Source organism: Antechinus flavipes, chromosome 4 (assembly GCF_016432865.1).
Source record: "Antechinus flavipes isolate AdamAnt ecotype Samford, QLD, Australia chromosome 4, AdamAnt_v2, whole genome shotgun sequence".
Taxonomy (NCBI): domain Eukaryota; kingdom Metazoa; phylum Chordata; class Mammalia; order Dasyuromorphia; family Dasyuridae; genus Antechinus; species Antechinus flavipes.
Genome location: NC_067401.1, coordinates 134,445,751 through 134,456,559, shown reverse-complemented (window position 1 = coordinate 134,456,559; position 10,809 = coordinate 134,445,751). Strand labels below are relative to the sequence as shown.

Below are 10,809 nucleotides of genomic sequence, written 5' to 3'. Positions count from 1 at the left end.
TGCTGGATGGAAGGGTGAGGATAACTTCCTAAAGAGAAGACGACATTTGAAGGGTTTGCCAGCAAGGTTTGCCAGTCTCTTCCCTATAAACAAACACCAGGGGAGGCAGAGTTGGGATTGTAAAGATAGTTCTCATTTTGATATGTATACAGGAGGTCGAGGATATATATGACAAGGAGGGTTGAAAGACACATAAATGGGCTTCCAAAGCAGGGGGGTTGGGGAAAGATAAAGGGAAGACAAGAGGGTGAAGTGACCAGGGTAAAGATGGAAGAAAAAAAGTTTTAAGACTCAGCAGAGTTAAGAGGAATAGAAAAAATAAGTATGAATGTATTCTCCAGAAGTTGCTGAAGTCTCTTCTCCCACCTGGCTTCTCGTGGCACAGCCTCGTAATGTCACCTAGTGAATCATCATTTATTGCCTACTATATGTTAGGCACCCTGCTGAAAACTGAAATGTGTCTTTTCCTTTTTCTCTTCAGAAACACTACTCCCATTGATGGTGATGATGGTGATGATAGCTAGCATTCATATAGCTCTATAAAGTTTGCAAAGTCCTTTACATGTAATCTCAGTTGATCCTCACAGCAGCACTGTGAGGTAGTTTCTATTATTATCCTCATTTTAAAAATGAGACAGGTTAAATGATTGCCCCAGAACTACACAACCAGTAAATAGCTGAAGAATTTGAACTTGGGCCTTCATGTCCCCAGGTTTAACACTCTTATCTATGCTATTTTATATATATATATATATATACACACACACATATATATATATTTATACTATTTATATTTCTACTCTAAGAGTAGAAAAAGTAGCTAAGAAGTTAGGATCTTGTTGTTCATTTATTTCAGTTGTATCCAACTCTTGGTAACCTCATTGGGTTTTCTAGGCAGAAATACTGGAATGGTTTCTCATTTTCTTCAGCCCATTTTACAGATGAGGAAACTGAGGCAAACCCGGTTAAGTGAGTTGCCCAGGGTCACATAGTGCCAGAGTCTTGGCACTCTATCTCCTGGACCACCTGGCTGCCCACAGGCCCCTAAGGCCTTGACTACTTGTGAAACCAGAAAAGAGACAGGTCGAGTGCCCATCCATGATGAACCCTAGTCCCCCAATTTGCCTCTGTGTTACTGGCTTTCTTTGATTAAGAGTTAATGTAGGAAATACATCCCCAAGAATCTCTACCCCATGACTGGCCATAGTCAGGAATCCCTCTTGGTCCCCGAGAATCTCCACTCCTTGAGAAGGAGGGCGAGGAAAGGGTCCTGGGAAGGGAGGTTCTAAGTCAGATGATGACCTTACTTCTCATTTGTCTCTTCCTGTTCCTTTCTGTGTCAGCAGCTCTGCTCTCCAGCTGAGGCATGGGGCACTTCTGCCTGTGGTCATTCCTGGGAATCCAGAGGTGGCTTCAGGGTGGAGAGAAGAACTGAGCAGCCCTCCCTGTCTGTGCCCACAAACAGGGCTGGGGCTCACCCACCTCCTCGCCATCTCCTCTCTTCCCGGCTGCAGACAGGCTTGGCTTGGCAGGATCACGAACCCCGGGTGGGCCTGTTGGGAGGTTCCAAAATAAAGTTCAGCCCCAAACCAACACCAGACTTGATGTTAGATATCAGTATGATGCTTCTGAGAAAGTAAAGGGCTTAGCCTCAGAAAAAGCCCTGAAGCCACACTGCTGGATGCCACATTCAGTGCTCTCTCCCTCCCCTCTAACCGCCCACCCCTGCTCCTGCCCAGGCCCAAATTCTCTTTGACCTTTCAGCCTGCTCCTGTCTCAGTTACTTCACACCCATACACCACTACCCCCAGAAGTTATCGCTGTCCCTCAGTTCTCCTGTTTGTTTTTCTCTCCAACACATGCCCCTAACATCTCCACACAGAACTCCCACATTCTCCCTTCCCCCATCGAAGGGAACTCCAGCCCAAGGGGGTCTGTGTGTTCTCATTCCCAGAAAGATGCCGAGGACCACGAGTGGTCTGGCTGCTGGCATGCCGTGAAGCAGGGCTCCAAAGAGAGAGGACTGGGGCCGAGTTCATGCCCCTCGGATGGAGGAGGGAGGGCCTGTGTCACTGCCGGGCCGAGCCCTGAGCACCTGAATGTATGCCCAGGCGTTGGGGCGCACTGGTTTATTAGTGTTATTTCAGCATTGTGATGCAGAGAGAGTAAGTGTAACAGCTGCTCCTAGCTCGCAGTGTTTATTGTTACCTAGAGACAACCTCCTGGCTTTTTCCCAGTTTCCCCCACCCCAAACAACCCCCCCCCCCAAGTCCTGCTCTCCTCACACTCTGATGGGAAATTTATAGCTTGCCCATACCATACCTTTAACCCTCTGTTGCCTGTAGAGGAAGGCTAAGGTGAGCTGTAGGAACACAAGCCTGGGTAGAATGGGATGGGATGCAGAAAGGACACCCTCTTAATCCTCCCTTCTTCATGCTGTTTCCAGCATTTGAAACCCAAATGCTCTTCATTCTCTTAGGCTTTCCCAATGGTGAAACAGTTTTTTCCTAACTTTCCTGGCTCCTTTGGAAGAGAGCTAGGCAGAGGACCTGGGCGTAGTCCTCACAAGGTTATTCACCTCTGAGTTAGTCACTTCCCTGGGATTTTTCCCAGGAAATCTCTAACTGAATTTGTCTGACTGAGTTTAACATTGGGCCCAAGAGGGGACCTGGGCAGGGTGCAGTTAGAACTGGAGAGATGAAGAGACTGGTCACCCACCCAGAAGTATCTAAAGAATTGGAAAAGCTAGGATTCAGATTTGGTTAAACCTCATTCAAAGATAGTTACAGAGACATTTTAACCCAAACCCAAGGATCCTATGGCCAAGGGGAGGGGCTGGGCTTGGTTCATGGAGTGCCAGCTAGAAATGCACTGCCAAACATGGCAGACAAAACTGATCCTTTTTATCTTCATGCTCCTTTCAAGTCCAATGTCTGAACTGAGAATAACCAAATAGAAACAGTGAAGAGAGAAATGATCTAAAACCATTACCCAATTGTGTCTTTTAGGTCAGGGAGGAAGGGTGTGTTCCCCATCTTCTCCTGGGAGCTTCTCATCTCTGATCTATTTTTGATTTTGTGGGGGGATTTCATTCTCTTTGTAAACAAGAGGGCCTAGTAGCCTTGGAGATGGCTTCCCCAGAAGGGAGGAAGGAGAAACCATTCCTTTTAACAGTGAATTCTAGCATCTTGACAAAAATTATGATCTGCTGTTTGATCCCTACCTCCATTAAGAACAAAGAGGAGGATTACAGCAAGACAGGTGCATGTTGTATAGGTAACTAACTAGCATTTATGCAGTACTTTAAAGTTTGCAAAACACTTTTATAAATATTCTCTCATATCATCGCAACAAACTTGGGAACTAAGTGGTATTCCTTCCCTCCAACTCCCCCCCCCCCAAAAAACTTATTTTTTGCTGAGGCAATTGGGGTTAAATGACTGCCCAGGGTCACACAGTTAGGAAGTGTTAAGTGTCTGAGATCAAATTTGAACTCAGGTCCTCCTGTCTTCAGGGATAGTGCTCTATCCACTGCGCCACCTAGCTGCACCCCCCCCCCCACTTTTAAAAGAGCAAGAAACCAAGGGAACAGATCAAGTGACTTGTCCAAGATTATACAACTAGCGAGTATCTGAGGCTGTATTTGGACTCAGGTCTTTCTGCCTTTAGGTCCATTGTTTTATCTGTTATACCACTTGATTATTACTTAATTTCTTCAAGTAGTATGAGCCAGAGGAATGGGAGATCGCTAAAATTCTGTGGCTTTCCATTCTCTAGATTTTTTGGGATAGGTTAGGTTCAGAACTACCTAGATAGAGATGATCTTTCCAAAGGTGACCCAAATCCAAACACCTTCTGTGTAATAGTATCATTTCCTTTGGTCACAGAGCTCCCCAGTGGATGAAGCAATCCAGTGGGTCTCTGATTTTAGTAGCTTAGAATCCTACTCACCCAGGACTACATTTTTGTGTAGGAGAGTGCCTTGGGCACTTTTATTGAACACATTCACCCAAAAGATAATCCTTATCCTTTCCCATACCATACCTCCAGATCAGTTTGTCTTAAAAAGGAGGTAATTCAAGGTAGAAGACAAGCATTTTCCCAGTTAACAATTCCCTCTGAAAGGGAGGTGAATGTATAAGCACAAGCAAAATAAGAGAATAGCACAGGACAAGATAACTTTGGACCCTCCATGCATGTTTATTAAAGGCAAAAGACAATTAGAAACCATTAGAAATGTGTGGGAAAACTTTTGTGTTCTTTTCTAGGGAAGAAGGAAGAAGAAATCCTTGAGTAATCAACTCATTATGATCCAGGAGTAGGTCCTGAAGCTAAGAGGAGCTCTTTGCTAAGGAGAAAGGAAAGAGAGATTGCTTAAGGTTGAAGATTCTTGTTCATTTATACACAAGTGAAGTGGTTCTCATTCAACCATCCAACAAAACACTACCATTTACTTTATGAGCTTTCCCAATGCCCATTGACAAATGGAGCAAGCTATGAGGGACTGAGAAAACCATCATGTCTATCCTCGTGGTTCTCAGCCTATTGAGGCTGACAGGTGAAAACCTAGGATTGATGCTTATATGTTAAGGAAAGGAGATGCCATATTCTAGTTACCTCATGATCTCTAGCTGGCCAGATGTCATCGCTTCCCCTACTTCTATAGACTCAGAACCTAAGTAGGATAGCATCACTATTCCCTCTGACCATTCCTGTGCCTACACTGTTAATTGGCTGGTATCTCATCCATGAAGATGCCTTCCCTTACCTCTCTTCTGAGCTTGCTATTCCTAAAAGTTGTGGTTCACTTGTGCCTGACTCTCCGCAATCCCATTTGGAGGTTTCTTTTGCCATTTATTTCTCCAGTCCATTTACTGCTGAGGAATTGAGGCAGACAGGGTTATGTGACTTGGTCAGGGTCACACAGCTAGGAAGTGGGGCTGATTCCAGGCCCAGCGTTCTATCTCTGGGCCACCGGCCACCTTAATCTCAAAAGAGGCAAGAGAATCCATGATTGCCAAATTACTTATAGCCTCAGAGGCTGGGCCTTAAGTATTCTTACTTCATTTTCCCACCAGCTCTTGGATCTTCTTGGGACAATGTAGATGATATGGTCAATACTCGTTGGTGCAGAGGGAATGATTGGAACCAATAGGATTCTTCTTTTATTTGATACTTCCTAATCTCTACCCAGGAAAGTTGGGGAAAGGGCTAAGATCCTTGGAGACCTTTGAGAGAACACTTTTATTTTCTTAACCAGAGATTTCCAATCTGAACTTCTTTCATTAGACATTCATCCATAAGGAAAAATCCCTTTTTTCCAACCCTCTCCCAAAGAGGTGATCTGGATCTTAAAGGTGAGTATAATTGTGCTATTCCCTTGGAAAAGACTTTAAAGACTCTAAATAATAACAGCATGATCTCCTTAGGACAAGCCTCTCTCCTCTCCACTTTTACCCCATCCATCTCCTCTTCCTGGTTCTTTCCTTTCATGTCACTACCCCCTTTTTTTTTTTAATTCCCCCTTTATCTTCTCCTCCCTTTCTCCCTCTCTCTCAGCAAGTTTTTTATGTGATTACAGGCACTGCATGGTAATTAGTGCTAAACTCATTTGCACAACTACAGTTAATTGGCTACAACAATTAATTAATGTGTTGGAAATTTGGCACTGGAAAAAAAAAGTTTGTCATAAAAAAAAGCAAAAAAAAAAAAATGTAAAATGAAATGCCCATAAAAATCTAGGGCAGGCTTCAAAGGCCCAGCTGGGCCTCAGACGTGAGGCTGGCCTTTTCTGCCACCTTCCCACGCTCAACTCCAACAGCATTCGGCCATTCCCATTTTTTCCTCCTTTCTTTCTCTTTCTCTCTCTCTCTTTTTTTTTTTTTTTTAACAACTTAAGCAAACTCATTTCCCTGATAAAATATAGCATGACTAATGGCTAGAGCATGTAAAAATCATTGGGAAAATGTCCTTGGAAGACGAATGCATTTTCAGCAGAATAATTAACTTAATTAACAAATTCACATGCATATTCATCAGGCTATTAATGTCTTCTCGGCTCAGCTTGATGAACATTGCGGTAATAACCATCTCATTTACATACTGCATTCTACTGCGATCCAAAACAGAGACAACATACAGGCGTACACACGCGCGCATGCACACACACACACACACAAGTACGGGCACACACACAACATGTGTGAGTCAGTCTAGACTCCAGGGTGATTGGGAATGTGGGAGATTGTACAGGCACCTGGCAGGGGACTGGGTGGAACCCTGCGAGAGTATGGTCTGCGGAGAGTCATTGTTGAGGGAGCCTGGGGGGCCGGTGGGGGCGGGGGGGAGTTCACAAGCATTTGTGTCTGAGAGATCAAGAGAGAACTTTCATCATGCTCTGTCCCTGTCTCTCTGTCTCTCCCTTTCTTCCTTCTCTCCTTTTCTCCCTCCCTTTTCCTCTCCCTCTCCTCCGCCCCCCCCCCCCATCTCTCTAGGGAAAAACTTGGTATCTGTGCCAACTTTCTTCCCCCCTTCCCTCCCTCCTCCTCTCCTCCTCTTTCCCCCCGCCCAACTGCTGCCAGCCGGCGTCAGCGCCGAATTGCCATCTCCCTCAGCTCTCTGTGGAGCAATCTTGAGGAGCAGTAAGGTGTGACGCTGGGCTCTGCCGGCTTCGCAGCACCGCCTGCGGAAAGAGCGCAGGATGGAGGAGGAAGATTAAGAGAAATCGCGAGCAGGGCTCTGCTGCCATTGGTGTGTGCAAGCGCCGAGGAGGAAGGGAGAGTGAGAGAGCGAGAGAGAAAGGGAAAAAAAAACCACAGCAGCTGTCGGCCTAATTCTTCTAACACTCTGCTTGTGGTCATATTAGAAAAACAGATTATGCCCCTCGGTGCCACTCACTTATATTTGACATACGTTAATGTTCTATATCTTCATTCTCTGGTCTCCACAATGCTGGACTTTGGGTTCGGGGGGCCTGGGGCTGGCCGGGCCAGAGGGCCACAGGAGAAGCTGCCCAGTGCCCTCTCCTCCCCCTCTGCTTCCCAAAACGCCCCCCTAGAAAGGAAAAGCCCCACTTCTATCTTTGTAGCTGATGCTGCCATTTCCTCCCCGCCCCACCTCCATGCTTGGGTCTTTGTAAGGAGCTCTTCGTGTGCCCTCCAACAAAGCATCCTCCCTCCTCCCTAAAGGGTCCACCTTAGGACCTGACAAACCCAACTGAATTCTGGGGCACTCCGCTTTACCTTGACGCCTCCCTTTCCTATTCAGGAGGAGGAAGAACGGTAGGAAAGGGTAATTCTAAGAATGCACATCCCAGAGTTAGGGGGGAAAGACACCTAAGGACCCCACAGGTCAATCTAGGAGTGTATCTGAGTAGCTATGGAAACCAGGTTACCCCATCACTACCAATCTTGAAGGAAAGTAGGGGTGCAGCCTATTAGGGTCTTTTCTTCCTAGCCCCCAAGCTGGGAAAAATGACTAGACTTTAGAGCAAACCAGCTGGCCCTGTCCTTGTACCTGTCCGTCCCTGGCCCCAGTGGGTGCCCCTGCCCCTTCTCTGTTTTTCTAATGTTCATTTGATGGCGCCTTGTTCCACACTGTGCGCCTTGTCCTCTTCTGAGACCTGTTGCTTAGCAACCACTAGTACCTTCTTTCTAATAACTCACAGGGACCATGAGATATATCTATCTCTTTATCCCTATTCCCTCTCCCCACTCCGACTATTTATTGTTAATAATCAAAGCCCCTGCTTCAGGTTCACATGGCATTGTTTTCCCAGAAGGTATTGATAGACATCAGCTTGTGTGCCCCCAAAGGGTGGAAGGTAGACTTAAGCTAGGAAGGAATGAATTTAAAACTAAGAACTTTCCAAAAGGGTAGGGTGGAATACACCAAAGAACAAGATAATGGGAAGATCTAGAAGCTGCTTCTTAGGGTAGTCTTCAAATGGGCTGCAGTTCATACAAATCTTCACAAATTTCTCTGAATCCTTTATATTTGTAATCTCTTTTTTGTCTGAACCTGTGATTTTCATTGGTAAAGGGAATTCCCAGTAGGGTTAGTGAAAGTTTTATTTGGCTACAGTGAGTAAACTCAGGTCCTCCTGGGGTTGTTATCTAACTCCTGAAGTAATTCCTCCCAGTCCTTTACTATTCAATAAAAATCTGATTCTATTTCTGGTAGCTGAGGTACACGCAGAAGTAGGGAATTCTTCAGTCAAGGTGGGAGAAGATCTGACCTCAGGGTTGAAATGAAGATGACTTGAAAAGTTCTCAACAGTGGGATTAGTTCTAAATATCAGGCCTGTTCCTTCCTAGTCTCTCTTTTTCTTCACTTCTCCCCTTCTACTCTGTCTCCATCTAATCTACCACCTGGTCTTTGATCTGTTGCTATAGAGACCACCTCTTCCCCACTGCCCCCAGGAATCCTAAGAGAAGTTAAGACATTGCAAATGAGGGAGCAAAGCTATGCTTGAAGAATCCAGTGGTCATTGGGTAAGTACCTACCGTGAAAAGATAAGACTATATTACATCTAGAGTCTTAAATCCAGAAAGTACATTAGAGGTCATTCAGTCTAATCACTGGAAATTACTGTTCAGGGGAACTGACTTCCCTAAAACTTGAAGAAATCACACAGTTAAATGATAAATCTGAAATTAAAACCCAGTATTCTGAGTTGTGTCCATTTAAAAAAAAAAAAAGAAAAGATGGATATCGTTTTTTTATCCATGTTGCTTGCTTCCTAATAACTGTTGTTCCTCCACTGCTAAAGAGAACCCCCTATTATAACAAAGACATATAATTAAACAAAACAAATCAAGACATGGTCCATGATTAACAATGTGTGCCTCATTCTGTATTTATAGGCCAACATCTTTCTGCAAAGAAGAAAAAAGAATGCTTCATTTTTCAGTTCTCTGAAGTCACATTTTGATCAATCTGGATATCTTTCAACATTGTTTTCCTTGTGGTCTCTGGGTAGATTGCTGCTCCCAGTTCATCAATTCATACAAGTCTTCACAAATTTTTCTGAATTCTTCATATTTGTAATTGTCTTTTTTGTGTGTCTGAATGTCTCATTTTCATTGGTAAAAGGAATTCCTATGGAGGAAACTCCCTCTACCAAAGAGGGTGAGCATTTTCTAATCTTAGCAGTGTCTTATCTTAAAGAAAGGCCTAGGCGATACGAAGTTATATAGATTGCCCAGGTTCAAACACGGTGAGTTATCCTGAGTCTGAGGCCAGCCTTCTACTCATTAGGCTATATTGCCCCCATTCCGCCATTTGTTTCTTAAGGCATAATAATGTTACATTATAATTATATATATATATACATACATACATATATATATATAGGATTTTTCTTCTCTCCTTGACTTTTCTAGGTCTGGTAGTGATTTTATGAGTCAAAGGGTATGTACAATTTAGTGACTTTTCTATTTCAGCTGAAAACTGCTTTCCAGAAAGGTCAGAAATGGTTGCTATTTCTACCAAATGGTACCTTAGTGGTCTCTGTCTTTCCCAACTCCTCTGACACCTCTAGTGGTTTTTCTCCAGTATGTAGCTCTAATATGGATTAAGATTTTTCCTGAGCCTTCCATAAAAAGCTCCTAGAGCAGAGGTTCTTTTTTTTTTTTTTTAATATCACAGATCCCTGATAAAGCCCATAGACCACTTCTTGATAATATTTTTAAATACATAAACTATATAGGACTACAAAGAAAACCAATTACATTGAAATGAGGATATAATTTTTTTCACATCCAAGTTTACAACCCTTTAAATGTATTCTTGGATCCCTTAGGGCTTGTAATCCAGGGTTAGGTTAAGAACAGGAACTGGCCTTCAGGAAGCAGCTAAAAGTGATGAATGAGGACAGAATCCTAAGGGAGAAAGGGCCACATCAATCTAGCACTGACCTGATGAGGCATTCTTAGGTCCAACCCTCATTTCCTAACTGCCAAATATATATCAGAATTGTGGGCAAATAGGGATTGGAGACTTTCCCTCCTTCTACATGGAGGGAGATATATGGAGGTTGAGGAATACGGATCAAGCATACTGTTGCCTGGTAATAGTACGGTCCCTATAATGCCTTCTATTGCTCTTTCCTCGGCTTATAATTTTTGATTTTTTAAAATTTGTTTTTTTTAATGAACAAAAATATTTTTTATCTCCCTTTCAACTCTGTCCCCCAAAGGAATTAAAAAGAAGAAAAACAAACCCCTTGTAATAAGCATGAATAGTCAAGCCAAAGAAAATTTCCTCCCTGGCCATAGCCTCAAAATATGCCTCATCCTGCACCCTGAGAGCAGTGCCTCTCTGTGAGATTACAGGCTTCCCCATAGGAGTCCTGGCTGTTGGCCTCTGATTTCCAGCTCTGACTAGGGTATATGTCCCTCACCCTTACCTTCCCCAAGTTCTTCCTGGCTAGCAACGTGACTGTCATGTTCACTCAGTCTGTAGAGCTGTGTATACCCCCATGCTTCTCCTCTGTCTGACCCCCTCCCCCAATCTGAGCCTTCTGTGGGAGACAGATGGGGTGTCTGTGATGGAACAAGCTCTGGGCTCCTTGCCGCCTGGGGCGGGGAGGGCTCCCCTCCATCTTCCTGCTACTCCCTCTCCCCACCCAAGGCACTGAAATCCACATGGGACCTACGAGTCTACTAGAAGCAGCTTTCAAATCCAGCTCTCCACCCCAGGCAGCACCCAGAGAAAAGGAGAACCAGCCCTCCACCGGCGAGGGCCCGGGCTGGACTAGGCCCCAGTTGGAGACAGTGCCGGGCGGGCGGGGAAGGGGGCTCCTGCAGG

At 44.5% G+C, this 10,809-nt stretch overlaps 1 long non-coding RNA gene across 1 annotated transcript; it reads left to right on the top strand.

The window, feature by feature from the left end:
* The first annotated feature begins 756 nt into the window (after positions 1-756).
* Positions 757-9,032, top strand: LOC127560221 (uncharacterized). Its single transcript, XR_007953284.1, has 2 exons — positions 757-8,492; positions 8,865-9,032. It is a non-coding gene; the product is annotated as an uncharacterized LOC127560221 (long non-coding RNA).
* Positions 9,033-10,809: the final 1,777 nt, after the last annotated feature.